This window comes from Mixophyes fleayi, chromosome 6, assembly GCF_038048845.1.
Source record: "Mixophyes fleayi isolate aMixFle1 chromosome 6, aMixFle1.hap1, whole genome shotgun sequence".
NCBI classification, from domain to species: domain Eukaryota; kingdom Metazoa; phylum Chordata; class Amphibia; order Anura; family Limnodynastidae; genus Mixophyes; species Mixophyes fleayi.
In genome coordinates, this window is record NC_134407.1 from 85,646,673 (window position 1) to 85,665,526 (window position 18,854).

An 18,854-nucleotide genomic window follows, 5' to 3' on the forward strand; every position below is an offset into this window, starting at 1 on the left:
AAAACCCTGAACTTTTATGATTCGCACCAATAATTGTACCTGGACTGCGTAGAGGAGTGGGTCACCACAATATCTTAAAAACCCTGAACTTTTATGATTCGCACCAATAAATGTACCTGGACTGCGTAGAGGAGTGGGTCACCACAATATATATAATAAGAAAACCATCAACTTGTATGATTCGCACCAATAAATGTACCTGGACTGCGTAGAGGAGTGGGTCACCACAATATATATTAAAAACACTGAACTTTTATGAATCGCACCAATAAATGTACCTGGACTGCGTAGAGGAATGGGTCACCACAATATATTAAAAACCCTGAACTTGTATGATTCGCACCAATAATTGTACCTGGACTGCGTAGAGGAGTGGGTCACCACAATATCTTAAAAACCCTGAACTTTTATGATTCGCACCAATAATTGTACCTGGACTGCGTAGAGGAGTGGGTCACCACAATATCTTAAAAACCCTGAACTTTTATGATTCGCACCAATAATTGTACCTGGACTGCGTAGAGGAGTGGGTCACCACAATATATTAAAAACCCTGAACTTTTATGATTCGCACCAATAATTGTACCTGGACTGCGTAGAGGAGTGGGTCACCACAATATCTTAAAAACCCTGAACTTTTATGATTCGCACCAATAATTGTACCTGGACTGCGTAGAGGAGTGGGTCACCACAATATCTTAAAAACCCTGAACTTTTATGATTCGCACCAATAATTGTACCTGGACTGCGTAGAGGAGTGGGTCACCACAATATATTAAAAACCCTGAACTTTTATGATTCGCACCAATAAATGTACCTGGACTGCGTAGAGGAGTGGGTCACCACAATATCTTAAAAACCCTGAACTTTTATGATTCGCACCAATAATTGTACCTGGACTGCGTAGAGGAGTGGGTCACCACAATATATATTAAAAACCCTGAACTTTTATGATTCGCACCAATAATTGTACCTGGACTGCGTAGAGGAGTGGGTCACCACAATATCTTAAAAACCCTGAACTTTTATGATTCGCACCAATAATTGTACCTGGACTGCGTAGAGGAGTGGGTCACCACAATATATTAAAAACCCTGAACTTTTATGATTCGCACCAATAATTGTACCTGGACTGCGTAGAGGAGTGGGTCACCACAATATCTTAAAAACCCTGAACTTTTATGATTCGCACCAATAATTGTACCTGGACTGCGTAGAGGAGTGGGTCACCACAATATCTTAAAAACCCTGAACTTTTATGATTCGCACCAATAATTGTACCTGGACTGCGTAGAGGAGTGGGTCACCACAATATCTTAAAAACCCTGAACTTTTATGATTCGCACCAATAATTGTACCTGGACTGCGTAGAGGAGTGGGTCACCACAATATCTTAAAAACCCTGAACTTTTATGATTCGCACCAATAATTGTACCTGGACTGCGTAGAGGAGTGGGTCACCACAATATCTTAAAAACCCTGAACTTTTATGATTCGCACCAATAATTGTACCTGGACTGCGTAGAGGAGTGGGCACTGGGCACCACAATAAAATATATAAAAAAGCTTCAACAGATCTGCATTACACTACACATACGGCTGCTCCTCCATCCTCTCCATCATATACATGTTGGAGTTTTAGCGTGTGACAACCTCTTGTTTTTGATAATGTCAGTGCATTTTGAATATTTTTCAATTTGCCCCACACCACTGAATGTACTTTATCTATGATACGCAATACGCATCTATCTATCTTGACTGCGTAGTGTGGTGGCCCCGGTACACAATTTGGTACCGAGGCCACAATATAATTAAAAAACCCTCCACGTGTCTGAATTCCACCAAACAAGTATCTGGACTGCATAGTGGGGTGGCCCCGGTACCCAATTTGATACCGGGGCCACAATACCTCCTCCAAACATGGTACAGACAATTCGTCATTGAGAGACCCCAGACAGACAGGGTCGAAGTGTTATTGTTTGACTTTGTAAACCCAAAAAAATGTCCCTGTTGCACATAGTCGTGCAATGAAGACTGACTTTTTCATTTAAAGGCACGATCTTTAAAGTGTAGTGTTTGTAAGTCTAAGTCATATTATACTTTTGGTAAAATTGGTTTATTTTGTTCCTCTTTATGGTAATTAATTAGTAATAGAATTAAAGTAGGAAATAGAATTAAAGTATGAAATAGAATTAAAGTAGGAAATAGAGTGGTATAGAGTTGTAGTGTGGTATAGATAGAGTGGTCCACACAATATAATAATAAAACCCTCAACTGGTCTGAATTCCACCAAACAAGTATCTGGACTGCGTAGTGGGGTGGCCCCGGTACACAATTTGGTACCGAGGCCACAATATAATTAAAAAATTGGGCATCAACTGTCACCGTTGTTTAATATCTGATACACCTAAATATGGACTGCACAGTGGAGTGGCCCCGGTAGTAAATTTGGTGCCGGGGCCACAATACCTCCTCCAACTTCCAAGTGTAGTGTTTATAAAGACACACAGCGTCGAAGTGTTATTATTAGTTGACTTTCTTAACCCTAAAATTGTCCCTGTTGCAAATATTCGTGCAATGGACAGTTACTTTTCTATTGAAAGACTCAAGCTTTCAAGTGTAGTGTTTATAAAATATAAACAACAATACAGTAGTTTTAGAGCACGTCAATACCTCTTGTTTTAAATTATGACACGGCATTTTACTTTTGGTTTAATTTCTTGAATTTTTTTACATTTGGTTTTACTTTTTGAACATGGCAAACGACTGTTGCTTGGTCATATAATGCAAAAAAAAAAGTTCCAAGATGGAATTGTCCTTGGGCCCTCACACCCACCCTTATGTTGTTGAAATAGGACATGCACACTTTAACAAACCAATCATTTCAGCGACAGGGCCTACCAAACAACTTTGGCTGAAATGATTGGTTTGTTTGGGCCCCCACACCAAAAAAGCTATTCATCTCTCCCTGTACAGACTAAACAGGCTCTACTGAGGCAAGATGTCGTCCTCATCCTCAACCTCTGATTCCTCTCCCCCTACAGTGTGTACTTCCTCCTCATCACACATTATCAATTCGTCCCCGCTGGACTCCACAACCACAGGTCCCTCTGTAGTATCTGGAGGGCAGTGCTGTACTTCATTGAGGAATTGATTATTCATTTTTATAAACATCATTTTTTCAACGTTGTGAGGAAGCAACCTCCTTCGCCGCTCACTGACCAGGTTCCCCGCTGCACTAAAAACTCTTTCCGAGTACACACTGGAGGGGGGACAACTCAGGTAAAATAGAGCCAGTTTGTACAGGGGCTTCCAAACTGCCTTTTTTTCCTGCCAGTAACAATATGGACTGTCTGACATGTCTACTTGGATGGTGTCAGCAAAGTAATCATCCACAATTTTTTCTATTGTGACAGCATCCAATGCAGCGAGAGTAGACATGTCTGCAATGGTTGGCAGGTCCTTCAGTCCGGACCAGATGTTATCAGCATCCCCGCCAGTGCCTCTTTTGGGAAAACTGAGCTTTTTCCTCGCAGCCATAGATGTGGAAGAAAATGAGGGTGGTGCTGTTGGCATGTCACGGTCCTCTTCAGAGGACAATCTCCTGACCAGCAGGTCTTTGCACCGCTGTAGACTTGTGTCCGCCGGAAACAGAGACACAACATACGCTTTAAACCGAGGATCGAGCACGGTGGCCAGAATGTATTCCTCTGACTTTAAAAGAGTGACCACCCTCGGATCCTGGCAAAGCGTACGAAGGGCTACATCCACAAGAGCTACATGCTTGGTGTAATCGCAATGGCTTACCAGCTCCTCCCTCACTTTCTCCAGCTGCTTCTGCAACAGCCTGATCAGGGGAATGACCTGACTCAAGCTGGCAGTGTCGGAACTGACTTCTCGTGTGGCAAGTTCAAATGGCTGCAGAACCTTGCACAACACGGAAATCAGTCTCCACTGCGCTTGACTGAGGCGCATCCCCACTCCTTTGCCTATGTCGTAGGTGGCTGTGTAGGCCTGAATGGCCTTTTGCTGCTCCTCCATCCTCTGCAGCATATAGAGGGTGGAGTTCCAGCGCGTCACAACCTCTTGTTTGAGGTGATAGCAGGGCAGGTTCATGCTTTTTTGATGTGCCTCTAGTCTGCGGTAGGCACTGGCTGAATGCCGAAAGTGTCCAGCAATTTTGCGCGCCACCGCAAGCATCTCCTGCACACCCCTGTCACTCTTGAGGTAATGCTGCACCACCAAATTAATGGTGTGGGCAAAACATGGGACGTGCTGGAAATTGCCCATATTTAATGCCCGCACAATGTTACTGGCATTGTCTGACACCACAAATCCCCATGAGAGTCTAAGTGGGGTAAGCCACTGGGAGATAATTTCCCTCATTTTCTCTAATATGTTGTCAGCGTTGTGCCTCTTATTAAAGCCTGTAATGCACAATGTTGCCTGCCTTTGCATGAGCAGCCATTTTGTAGATGCTGCTACTGATGCAGCTGTTGCTGTTGCTGCGGAAGGGGATGCATCTACCCAGTGGGCTGTCACAGTCATATAGTCCTTCGTTTGCCCAGAACCACTTGTCCACATGTCCGTGGTTAAGTGGACAGTGGGTACAACCGCATTTTTAAGAGCACTGAGGACACTTGATCGTACTTCTCTGTACATTTTTGGTATCGCCTGCCTAGTGAAGTGGAATCTCGAGGGGATTTGGTACCGGGGACACAATACCTCCATCAACCCTCTAAATCCCACTCCACTGATGGCGGACACCGGGCGCACGTCTAACACCAACATTGCAGTTACAGCCGCAGTTATACGCTTTGCAATAGGGTGACTACTATCGTATTTGGTGGTCATGGCAAACGACTGTTGGACGGTCAATTGTTTTGTGAAAGACTTAGCGGTCTTACGACTTCCCCTCTGGGAAGATGACCGACTAACAGCAGCAACAGCAGCAGTGGCAGTAGTAGGCGTACCGCTGCAGGATTCCTCGGATGAATCCCGTATTGAGGAGGACTCAGTCTGGCTGCTGACTTGGGCTGCAGGACTGAATCTGATGGAGATTGTGGAGGAAGTTGACGAGGAGGGTGTTGCTGGTGTGTATCCAACTGGACCACGGGATTTAGGTGTCCCTGTACCGATGAGGGTCCTAGCCCCAGTTCCTGAACTAACCACTGAACTATGAAGGTTATTCAGGTGATGTATAAGGGAGGATGTTCCTAGGTGGGCAAGATCCTTACCCCTGCTTATTTGAGCTTTACATAAGCTACATATTGCCATACATTGGTTGTCTGGATTTGGATAAAAATAACTCCAGACCGAAGAGGTGCATTTTTTGGTCTTCTGACCAGGTATGACGATGGGCTTTTTCATCCCATGGACATCAGCTGTTTCCCCCCCTGGTGCCTCATTTACAATAACCACATCACCATCCTCATCATCAAGTTCCTCCACAGCGCCAGCTACATCATCAATAGCCTCCTCCCGAGCCACCTCTTCCCGTACAGTGATGGGAAGGTCAGGCTTGACAACCACCAACACCCTTGGACTCGCCTTGGGGATTTGGGATAATTTCTCTTTAGAAGGCAGAGTTGTTTGCTGTTTTGTTGCTGACAGCATAACTCTCTTCAATTTTTTGTAGGGGGGGGGGAGGAGGAGGAGGGCTAAGATCCGTGGGTGAAGCTGAACCACTAGTCATGAACACGGGCCAGGGCCTAAGCCGTTCCTTGCCACTCTGTGTCGTAAATGGCATATTGGCAACTTTACGTTTCTCCTCAGATGATTTTAAGTTTCTCTTTTTGCTACTTTTTCTTAACTTGGGCTTTTTGGATTTTACATGCCCGGTACTACGAGATTGGGCATCGGGCTTGGAAGACGACGTTGATGGCATTTCATCGTCTATGTCATGACTAGTGGCAGCAGCTTCAGCATTAGGAGGAAGTGGGTCTTGATCTTTCCCTACTTTATCCTCCAAATTTTTGGTCTCCATTATATGTAGCACAAGATACTGCAGAATGTGTGAACTTGGTAATATTGCAGTACCAATGGACTTATACTGCTGGATTGGTTTTGCAAATTTGGTTATAATTATTATATATTTTTTTTTTTTTAAATTTTTTATTTTTTTTTACTTTTTTTTTATTTTTAAAAAACTTGGGAATAGTGGGGAAATAACTATGCCCTTAGAAGCACAGAGCACAGGACACAGCACCACTGGACTGAACAGGACACGGCACAGGACCCAGCAGCACTACGGAACTCAGCAGGACAGAGCACAGGACACAGCACCACTGGACTGATACTGCAGAATGTGTGAACTTGGTAATATTGCAGTACCAATGGACTTATAAATTATAATGCTGGATTGGTTTTGCAAATTTGGTTATAATTATTATATATTTTTTTTTTTTTTAATTTTTTATTTTTTTTTACTTTTTTTTTATTTTTAAAAAACTTGGGAATAGTGGGGAAATAACTATGCCCTTAGAAGCACAGAGCACAGGACACAGCACCACTGGACTGAACAGGACACAGCACAGGACCCAGCAGCACCACTGACCTCAGAAGGACAGAGCACAGCACACAGCACCACTGGACTGATACTGCAGAACACAGCACAGCACAGCACAGCACAGCACAGCACAGAACTAAACAGCACAGAACTAAACAGCACAGAGGACCACCTAACACACCCTCCCTCTACCCTGATCAATGCCCGAGTGAAGATGGCGGCGACTAGCGGGGAATTTATAGGATCCGAGTATCGCGAGATCCGACAACGGGATTATGAGTCAGAGCCTCAGTTTCACTTTTGAATTTGGCGCCAATACCCGGATCTGTCTCGGATCCGACTCGGATCCGCAACGTTCGGGTGGGCTCGGATTTCATAAATCCGAGTGCGCTCATCCCTACTTTTTACCTAATAATGATTGGTCCTTACAGAACTAGCAGAGCCCCAAGAAAATGGCTGGCTGCACAGAGGGCTTCGGCTAGGAGGAGGAGCAGCATGTTAGTGGAATGTTTTCAGTCGGTGGCACTGCTATTGTAAATATGTAGTTTTGTTTTACATGCATTTTTTAACCTATTAATATGAACAATTCGATTTGATTTAATGATTTTAAGGGGACACAATTTATAAGCTTATATTAGTGATTAGATAGTGCAGTACAAACATAGTCTGTAATCACAGCAGATATAACACTTTTACTTTCTAATTGTTTGAATTTAGTGAGTTTTTTTGATTGAACCTCTGCAGTTTTGCACCATTTGCGATGTGTACAACCTTTTTTTTTTTTTTTTTAAATTGATTTGCTTCTCCATTGGGGAGAGGGGGGAGTGACAGTTGCTAAAGGGTTGGGGTTTCTCCAAAGCACTCTTTGTAAATCTATTTAAATCTACTGTTTACTGTATGTCAGTATTGTCATTGGTGATTAATAAATGTAGCTCGTGTCAATTTTACATCTTCAGAATTCAGTAATGCTTCTTGTAAGACCAGAGCCGTAACTATTCAAGTGCGGGCAGTGCCGTCGCTACACCCCCACATTAGGTTGGCCACACCCACTCTGCAAATTGCACGCCCATTTAGATGGGGGCGCCGGAGCCCTGTCTCGCCCAGGGCACTAAAATGTCTAGTTACGGTACTGGTGCTACATTCACAGTCTATTGAGTTCATGGTGCTTCCCCGGTCTGTAAACTCTGTCATTCTGGGATTGCCTTGGCTCAAACTCCATTCACCTCAGTTCAATTGGAATTCCGCTCAAGTTACTTCATGGGGTACTCGATGCTTCATGTATTGTCTGTCTGGAATCAAACTTAGAAAACCTACAATTTCTTGCCAGATTCTCTCATCTCAACCTGAGTTGCCTTCTCCCTATTCCTCCATTCAAGACGTTTTCTGTAAGGTTGCTTCCTCCACATCGTCCTTGGGACTGTTCCATCGAATTGCTTCCCGATAAACCTCACCCTAAGGGCAGGATATATCCTATTTCACTTCTGGGAAACCTGGCTATGTCTCATTACCTGGCTGAAAATCTCCAACGAGGCTTAATCAGGAACTCCTCCTCTCCTGCGGGGACCGTCTTCTTTTTTATAAAGAAAAAATATGGGACCTTGCGTCCATGCATTGATTACAAGCAACTGAATGCTATCACCGTTAAAAACAGATACCCTCTTTCGCTCATCACTGAGCTCTTTGATCGGATCAGTGGGTCTAAAATCTTTACCAAACTAGATCTACGTGGGGCCTATAATCTTATACGTATCCGGCAGGGGCAGGGCCCGATTAAGAATTCCAGCCATCCCTAGACTATTACAGCCATAGTGCCCCCGCCACAATATAAGCGCATAGGAATACTGTTGAATATGAATATTCAGGGCATTCACCAGCATTCAAATTTAGACAGATTGTGCAGCTCTCTCTTACTTGTTCTTGCTCTTCTCTCTTCTCTGTTCTTTGTTGTCTTCTAGCTGGCTTCTGGAAAGTTGGGGTCCTTTTTTAAAAATATGCAACAATTGTATTATAATGCAAAATGTTAACAAACCCTGAATGAGTAGCCTCCAAAATGCAACAGACCATTATGGCGAGATAAAACTATCCCATAGCACAGCCATATGTAGGCAATACAATATATGAAAATTGTTGTCAAAGAGCTATTATCAAATACAAACCTCTATCAGCCCCATCTGACTAATAATAATAAGCATTCTAACGACCCTAGAATCACAGAGAGCATCCTCATAATCGCCACATAATACAAAGATCATGCCCCCCAAAGCTGTTCTATTTTTTTAAATACCCCCCCCAACCATTTCATCAGCCCTGTTCAGCCTTTTCACCTGCCCCCTTGAGCATTGTCACCTGCCCCCTTTAGCATTGTCACCTGCTCACTTTAGCCTCTTCATCTTCCCCCTTTTAGCCTCATCACCTGCCCCCTTTAGTGTCGTCACCTGCCCCCTTTTAGCATTGTCACTTGCCCCCAATATCATTGTTAACTGTCTCCTTTTGCATTCTCATTTGCACAGCCCCCCCTAGACATTAGGACTTACCTGTTGTTCTGGCCCAGCAGTATTCTCTTTAGCACTATTCATGACAAGCATTCTGTTATTGATGCTTCTTACTCTGGTCTTGAGAGATGTGTAAGTCCTGATCTCGCAAGACCAGGCTAAGCCTCGCGGCCACACTGTCAGGCAGCTAGCAGCAATTGCTGCTAGGCTGCCTGTCATGTTATAATGGCAGTCGGGCCACCCCCTTTAGACTGTCACAAACTTACCTGCTCACACACCTATGCTGCTGATTCCCTCTGTCTCTGTGTTAGATCAGCACTTCCTAGTTTGGGCGGCCACATGATTGTGGCTGGGAGAAGTCATATTCTGCAGTGTATATAAAGCTCACTTTGGCAATCTAACAGTATCAGAGCAACAGGTTTCCATACCCAGTCTGACTCTCTGTTATGCTGTATTGCTGCTGAAGGTTTTCCTTGTGAATCCTTCTTGGAAAGTGCTTCTGCCTGTTAACTCCTCGTCTACCAGTCCTTGCTTGTTTTGACCTCTTTTTCTTGGATCCTGATTTTGTACTGCACTACTGCTTGTGTACCAGATTCCGGCCTTTTGTTGGACTTCCCTTCTGCATACTGATTTTGTACTTCGCTACCGCCAGGGTACCAGTCCTCGGCTAGCTGACCTGCTTTCGGATTTTCATTTCTCTCCGCTGTGTTATGCCTAGTGACTGTTCAGTGGGCCGTGACCTGCTTGTTCCCGGATGCTATTCTGCCTTGCGGCGGTTCTTGGAGAAGACCGGGGGACCCGTTAGACTCTGCGTCTCTGTTTGGCCAGCGCTAAACCAGGCTAACATGTGTATCCATCACCCCAGGGCTTTCTGCATTCAGACAACGAGATAATCATTACATAGACCAGTTGCAGTCCCGATGATTACAGCTCGCGCGGCCATCATAATTAAAAGAAATCCTAGTTTGTTTTTTTATTTCTGCGACGCTGCGCCTTCCCAGCCTCCAGCACCCAAGGCTGAAGCCTGATCAGCCTATTAGTTGATCAGGCCCTAGGCAGGGGGACAATGGAAGACCTTTTATACACCCGAAGGACACTTTGAATCTCTTGCCTTTTGGGCTTTGAAATGCTCCTGCATTGTTTCAATCTTTCATCAACTAGATTTTCCAAGACATGCTCTACAATTCTGTGGTTGTGCATTTGGACGATATTTTGATTTTTTCTCCTGACCTTCCATCTCACCGATCTCATATGAAAGAGGTTCTCTCTCATCTCCAGTCTAACCGGTTGTTCTGTAAGCTCGAGAATTGTGTTCGAAGTTCCTAAGATTCCTTTTTTAGGTTACATGGTTTCTGGTGCAGGACTTCCGATGGACTCAGAGAAATTATCTGCAATCGTCAATTGGCCCAGACCCACGGGATTGAAGGTTGTTCAGAGATTCATTGGTTTTGCAAATTACTATAGGCAATTCATTCAGCAGTTCTCTACTTTGATTGCCCTATCACAACTCTCACCCGGATATCCCTCGTCAGTCTAGATGGTCTTCATTTTTTGCAAGACTTACCTACCGCCCTGGAACCCTAAATTCCAAAGCTTATGCCCTCTCCCAGTCTTTTGATAATTCTAATCTTTTAGCCATCACCGAACCTCCACCCCTCTTGCATTGTCACTCTCACTAGAACTCCTCCCATAGGTTGTTCTTATTTGGAACCTCATCTTCGTTCTAAGGCTCTCCGATGGACTCATGCAAACAAATTTGCTAGACATGCCATTTTTGAAAATACTTCCTCGTTGCTGTCCTGACGCTATTGGTGGCCCACCATTTGTACTGATGTTAAGGAACTGGTAGCCTCTTGTATGACGTGTGCTCAAAACAAATTTTCCAGACAATATCCGCCCGGAATACTTCTTCCTCTACCCATTCCTGATCAACCATGGTTAAGCCTTTCTATGGATTTTTATCACCGACTTGCCTCCTGGTAACGGTTTCAGCACCATCTGGGTAACGGTGGATAGATTTCCAAAATGGCTCATTTTGCTCCCTTGAAGGGTCTTCCCTCCGTTGCTAAATGCGCACAAGCCTTCAACAAGGAGATATTTCGCCTCCACGGTTGTCCACAAGAGATAATTTCTGATCGTGGTGTTCAATTTATATCTCGGTTCTGGAGAGCGTTTTGTAAAGACCTGGGTGTTGCTCTAAAATGTTCTTTTGGATATCATCCTCAAACGAACGGCCAGACAGAACGAGTAAATAAAGACCTGGAACATTTCCTCAGCTGTTTCTCTTCTCATAACCAATCAGTCTGGAGTAAATTACTACCGTGGGCCAAATTCGCCCATAACAATCATATTCATACATATTGCATTTTTTACGTTGTACGGTGCCTATCCCATTCTCCCTGATTTTTCTTATCCTACAGTTACTGTTCTGGATGCCTACTCTATGGTCCAAGATGTGGCTAAGATATGGTCCTCCACCAAGGAAAATTTATTGAAAGTCTTCCCATCTCTACAAACTTTTTGCGGATCGTCACTGGAGACTGGTTCCTACTCTCCAGGTTGGTGATAAAGTGTGGCTGTCCACGCGAAACCTTAAACTTCAGGTGCACTCCATGAAATTGGCACCACGTTTATTTTGGCCATTTCCAGTGATCCAGATTGTTAATCCTGTTACCTACAGACTCTGGCTTCCTCCCTCTCTAAGGATTCACAACACCTTCCACATTTCAGTGCTTAAACCTTTCGTGCTTTATAAATTTTCTCGTACTCCATCATCTCCTCAACCTATTCCAACCACGACTGGTAATGAGTACAAGATTAGTCAAGTATTGGCTGTACACAAGCTTCGGGAACATTCTCAATACTTTGTTCTCTTTGGTCCCGAAGAGAGGTCTTGGGTGTTTGAAGAAGACTTGCATGCTCCTCGTCTATTGGCTATTTTCCAGAAGAGGCATTTGTTGACCATTCGTTCCCCTAGTAGAGAAGGGGGGGGGGTACTGTCAGGCGCCATCCCCGCTTCTCTTCTTCTGCTGGGGTCGGACGCCTCTCTTTGCTTCCTGTGCATCCCTTTGCTAGGCTTCCGCTTCTGCCGGCCATGCCTGGGGCGCAAGCGCATCCCTTTTTATGGCAACGAGACTTGCTTCTCGGCTTCCTGATGGCGGTCAGCCAAGCTATCCAGGGCCGCCATCAGGGGATTACGGGGGGTACTCTTGTACCGGGCCCGGGGTCACCAGGGGGCCCGGCGGCTCTCTTATATTTTCATTTTCATTCATTCATACGTTTTTTTTTTGTTATGCATGTTGTTTTTACTCTGACCACAAGGAGGCGCCCCAACAGCTGACAGTGAAGCAGTCCTGGAAGTAAATCACCAGGCTGCTTTTCACTGAGGGTGATTTCACTGCAGCACAAGCAGGAGGGAGAGAGATCCCATGTAGCTCAACATCCTGGAGCTCAGATAGGCTGCTCACAGCTCTTCTATTACCCAATGAGGAACGGACAACATCAGTGTGAGAGGTGAGTTTACTCACATATAGGACTACAGAGCAGTTTTTAGTGTTTGTAGTGTGTGTCACAATTTGAATTGGGGCACTACTGTGTGGCATAATATTATCTGGGGACACTACTGTGTGGCATTTTATAATCTGGGGGCACTACTTGGTATAATATTATCTGGGGGCACTACTGTGTGGCATATTATTATCTGTGGGCACTACTGTGTGGCATATTATCTGTGGGCACTACTGTGTGGCATAATATTATCCCGGGACACTACTGTGTGGCATATTATCATCTGGGGGCAGTATTGTTTGGCATAATATGTTCCGGGGGCACTTGTTTGGTGTAATGTAATTGATTTGGGGGCAGTATTGTTTGGTGTTTGGTGTTATATGAATTGAAGGCACTATTGTTTGGCGTTATATGAACTGGGGGCACTATTAGACACCCTCCCCCTAGACGTTGCTGTACACGCCCTTCCGGTAGCAAGCTGCGGAACAGAGTATCCCTCGCTCTGTGTCCCTGGGTGCATACCCTAATGAAGTGTTCTTCGCACTCCTATGGGTAAGTGACCTGAACTAAACACTCTGAGAGAGTACTGAGCTAATATCAGATCATCATTCGCAACAGAATTTCCTTGTGGAGTAAATCTGCTTGCCAGCCTACTGCGTCATCTTTCTATATCTTATAACATCCAAAATTGTATTTCATCCTCATTATTTGGTAGTATTTAAGGATTTTATTCTTGTTATGAGACCATGTTACATGTTTATGATCTGATTCTACTGCAGAACAGTGGTACTCTCACATCTGACAGTGCTGCTGTCCTTGCAATATTCCAGCACTGGCATCTTTCTTTTATTTCTCTACCTGGTCACCTTTAAGCAGGTACTGTAAGTAAATTCATTAGGTATTGAATGGATTATCCTGAAAATTTGGAAACTCACAGTTTCTTTCTGCAGAGCATTTACTTATTATTTTAACTCTTTATCATCAGCATCATTTATTTATTTATATAGCGCCAACATATTCCATAGCGCTTTACAATGGGGAGCATACACAATAATAAACAAACTGGGTAAAACAGACAAAGAGGTGAGAAGGCCCTGCTTGCAAGTTTACAATATATGGAAGGCCCTGCTCGCAAGCTTACAATATATGGAAGGCCCTGCTCGCAAGCTTACAATATATGGAAGCCCATGCTCGCAGGCTTACAATATATGGAAGGCCCTGCTCGCAAGCTTACAATATATGGAAGGCCCTGCTCTCAAACTTACAATATATGGAAGGCCCTGCTCGCAAGCTTACAATATATGGTTTAAATATTATGAACATGTTGTACATCTGTATGGAACACCAGCATTTTATTCATGCATATCAGTCCCTGTGTAGATTACAATATAATTTACCTATCACATAATCGCACACGTGAGGAGCAATTTAGTCATAATTCAATGCTTGATGGTATAGGAAGGGGAGAGGGACCTCTGAATGAATGACTTTCTTATAGATAGGATGGCCTGTCTGTGTGGTGTGTCAAATGTATTTTTGTTTACACAATATAGTCACACTCCTCGTACATGGCAGTTTTCAGTTCTACATTAATAAATGCTTGGGGTGTAGCACAATACTTTATAACATTTCTTTGTGTCTGCTTACTGTGACTCCGCCTCCCACTGCGTGTTCCGTTAGCCTCACCTGCCACTGATAACTGATGTTGTTATGGATAATCAAGTTAATCCCGCCTACTTTGTGTTGGACCAGCCCACTGTTTGGTCCCGCCCATGTGAGGCCACTTCCAGAATTTTTCCAGGGCCACTCTAAGTTCCCAATCCGCCCCTGAGTGATGGTGTGGTGTGACCTGACGTCACACTGATGTTCCCGCCGCCGCTGTAAGAATAAGGAGCAAGGAGCAGCAGCTGCAACATCTGGGTAAGTATATATTATATTTTAAAGATATTTTATTATCACATTTTTTTTACTCTGAATTCTGTAGGAGATTAGGCTTCCAAGTATGATAATGGGTTAAGCTGTATTTCTTGAGGGATAATAGTTATTTTCTCCCTTAATGTCATAAATTAAGTTTTTGTTGTTTTTTTTTGGGGGGGGGGGGACATTCACCAAGAGGGGTGGGGGTGTTCATCGGGGGGGGGGGGGGGGGGGGGGCCCTGCCTGTTACATTTGTACTGGGCCCCACAATTTCTGATGGCAGCCCTGCCCCTGTCCACCAATAAAAGCCTAGTTGCCTCTATATCATGGAGACTCTGACACCATTAGGGTGCCAGAGTATGATTCTAGCACCCCACTTTGTTGAACTGGTGAAAATGGAGGTAGGTGGGGCATGGTGCCCATATGGTATTCTCCACTTTGGACAATTATATATGGAGGGGGTTTTATGCTCTATTGAACAATTCCGGGGGATGTATGGAGTCTTTCATTTAGATACCTACAACCCCCTGACCTCGCAGTTTCGGGAGGCTGTCCTGAACTTCCTTGCATACCTTTTATGGATGCAATTGGTAAGGCTGGATATGAAATACCAAATCTCGTCTCTATATTCTATTCTTTGGAAGGGGCGAATACAGATGGCCTTCAGAGACTGCATTTTGCCTGGGAAGCTGACCTTTGTGAGATTATTGACAAGGCATGGGATAGTATGTTAGAAAGTCCATATAAAATCACTGCATCTGCTAGATTTCCCCAAATTCAAGTTTTCCGTTCACATAGAGCTTATTTGCTCCTATTCAGCTATCCAAACTTAGTGGGGGGGTCAGATGGTGTTTTGCCCTCAGTATGGGAGTGCAAGAGGTGGGGTCTTTTGGCATATGATATAAAGCTGTTCAGTGGTGCCCTCCTTTTGGAGAGAAGTTGGAGACTGTGTAAAATGGCTGAATATGGGAGTATCCCCTGTTAATCCGAGATTATGTTTATTTGGTCTGGATCTAGCAGGGAAGGCACATACATTTATTAGACTGCTTATCACTACCCTGTTTATGCTGGCTAAAGTGATCCTTGTCAGGAAGTGGATGGCTTCACAGGGTCCTGTTCTGAGAAAATGGATAGACCTTGTCAATGACACAGTTGCGCCTGAAAGGTTTATGTACACCAGTCGTAACTTGGTAGACAAATATTAGAAGGTGTGGTACCGGTGGAGGATTTCTCCTTATGTTATAGAGGGGCTACGGCAGTTGGATCTCTCTTAGATGTTCTATCCTGAACAAGCACCCAGACACTACTATTGTATTGCGCAGTCACGGTGAGTATGAAGCCTCTCTTGGGTTGTTCAGCCACAGGGCCTGCTATTTCTGATTGTCATATATACAGTAGTCTAAATGTTTTTTACTAAGCCGGGTGTGACTCATGGATGAAAGCCACAATCCGAGGCTGGCCTCTCTCTACAAGGTCTGTATACCGATGTTTCACTACTTTTGTACTATATGCACGATAACCAATGTTTTCTGCTCTTTGATGCACCTTGATATTTTATGTTCGACTTCATAACACTGCTGCTACCCCTGCGTGGGTTAGCTTAAGTTTCTCATTGCTAGGTTATAAAACAAAACATGTAAAACCTCAATAAAAATTTCTTGATTTACAAAAAAAAAAGTTTTCATTTCATAAGCACTAGATGTGAACTTATTTTATTGCTTGTGGATTGTACGGGCTAACCTATTAAGTTGTTTAGAGATTCAAAGATTCAAAGATTCAAAAGACCTCATTTACAAAGAACACTGGATGCCATTGTAAAACAACTTAATTTTGCACCGATGCATTAAAATGGTCCATCTAGAGCACAGCAAAGTGCAATCCTGCTCTTCACTCTCAGGATACTCCTTGAAAAACAGACTTGAAGGAATTCTGATCAATAAAGATCCCGAGCGGCTGCAATGACATCACTTTGAAGGGCGACTCAATTATTCCTGCTGGTAAGGTGGTAATTTAAGGAGGCACCGTTTGTACAAGCAAATTGAGTCGCCCTTCAAAGTGATGTCATTGCAGTTGTCTGGGATATTTATTGATCAGAATTCCTTCAAGTCTGTTTTTCAAGGAGTATCCTGACATTGTACAGCTGGCGCCTCCTTAAATTACCACCTTAACAGCAGGAATAATTGAATTACTTCAAGTCTGTTTCTCAAGCAGCCGGTATGAAGAATCTGTCAGGGATGACAGCTTCGGCGTCCTCATGTCGGGGTAAGTGTTGTCGGTCTTTACAGCATCGCTATAATGTACCCAACCCAACATGGACTGAACATGCCAACTCCACACAGAAAAGGCCCTGTTCAGGGATCGAACGCATGACCCCAGTGCTGTGAGCAGAAGTGCTAACCCCTGAACCACCGTTCATTTAGTTCCTTTTTATTTTATTCCTCTTTTTATGCTAAAATAGTGCTTGGTTTAATCTCATCTATGACTTAAAGACTGAGGTGATATCAGTACTGTTTCTATCAAATGTGTCACAATTACATTGCTTTGAGTGCACCTAGATATGCACTTCCTCTTAGGGATCGAACCCTGTGCTGAATGTGCCAGGTCTGGTTCATATTATGGCAAAGGGACCCCATGCTGTGGATTTCCCGCTACAGCTTCACCAGCCCAGGCTGTCGTAGCCTAGTGCTGGTAGTGGCTTTTTTGTGGGGACCCCATGCTGTTTTTCCCCACTAAATTACTTATATAAATTACCTAGGCTATGAGCTCTAGTGCTGGTTGCACTTTTTGGGGAGACACGCTTTTTTAAAAATGATTTATTTCTGAAATAAAACACATTAACACGCCAGTCATCATCACCAAATTGATGTTGGATAACTGGTGTCTCTCTGCCGCATGGTACTTTTAAAGTGTATAATACTCTTTAAGCATATGATACTTCTTAAAAGTATCTTCCTACAACATACGTTCTTTACGTAGTATGCTGAGTATCTTTACATACGTGTAGCTCTGCATACACCTGTAATTGAAGGGTTTTTTTGGACGTCTTATATGCCTGCATTTTTTTTTACATAAAATCCATCCAACTCTACATCAGGCCATAAATAAGTATCTGGTCTTTGTCAGGAACACCCCAATAAGATGACTACATTTCAAGGTCATTGCCACAGGATTTTCCTGTTAGGCAGTTACTGAAATGAAACTGACACAGTAGTAATAGGAACCAGTCAGAAAATGCAAGCAAAGACCCTCCGGGTATAAGGGTATGCAGCGTAGGATTGGCACGTGTACACAAACCATGTTTGGGGTGTCTATCAAACAATGATTGTCAGGAACAGGATGAAGTCAGAAATAGGTAGTCAGAACAAAGAACTGGTAATGCTACACACACAAGGATTGATTTAGCATAGAATATCTGTATATCAGGCACCGGAGTAAAGGTTTACTCCAAATCTTGTGAAATACACCTAGAATAGTTGCAGCATAAATCACACAGAAGGTGTGGGCAATGATGACAGTGTCTTACAAGTTAATAGGAAAAGGTGGTTTACAATATTATTTACCAAGGAGGGCCACAAATGAGCTTGCACTTTGTCATGGAGTACCCACAGGTTGTGGGACACAGAATAGTCCTATTAGACAGCAGCTGACTAAAACAGCAGACACTGAGAACTGTCAGGAACAACTAGAGGCTACACTGCTTCATAATTCAGTGAAGTTGGGGAGACAGAAATTCTATCAGGTCATTACCAATGAGACAGTCAAAGCTGCCAATTATAGTTAACAGAGTGCAAATATACCTGCTGCTCACAAACAAACCTCTTAAGCCCACTCTTATTTATGGAGACTGTTAGGATACTAGGTGTATGTTTGGCTCTTTTATTTTGCAAACTGGTAAGAAATCTCCAAAGGCAACTTCATGCAACCAGCCAGGCACATTCAGTACCACTAGTGGATATGGAGTTACCTAGGCAAGTATACTGGTATGCCTGTAAAAGACTATAGCACATTCAATAAGCAAGTTCCAGGGGATTCACCAGACCATGCCTAACACACAACCCAATCTTAGATGAGCACTGATTCAGTTTTTGGACCTATATCTCTCCACTCCTTCGCTGGCAATGTAAGGACCAAGCCCAATGTCACCCTGATTTTGGCAGGCATGCTAAGTGTCAAGGTCCATGGAGTCTGGAAATCACATTCACAAGTAAACAGACCACAAGAGCCTTGACCAGCCCATCAGGGGCCATAACCCGATGCCAGTACTGTACCAGGAGAAACTTCCTGTTGCTGGGGAGAGATCCTGTTTTACCATTCATCCAGTTCCTTTGGTGTTATGGCTTCAGTGAGGCATAAGCTAGATAGCGCAGATCTACTAGATTGGTATCCAGTCGACAAAAGGTCTGTAGAGGCACCCTGCAGTGTTTGGCTCC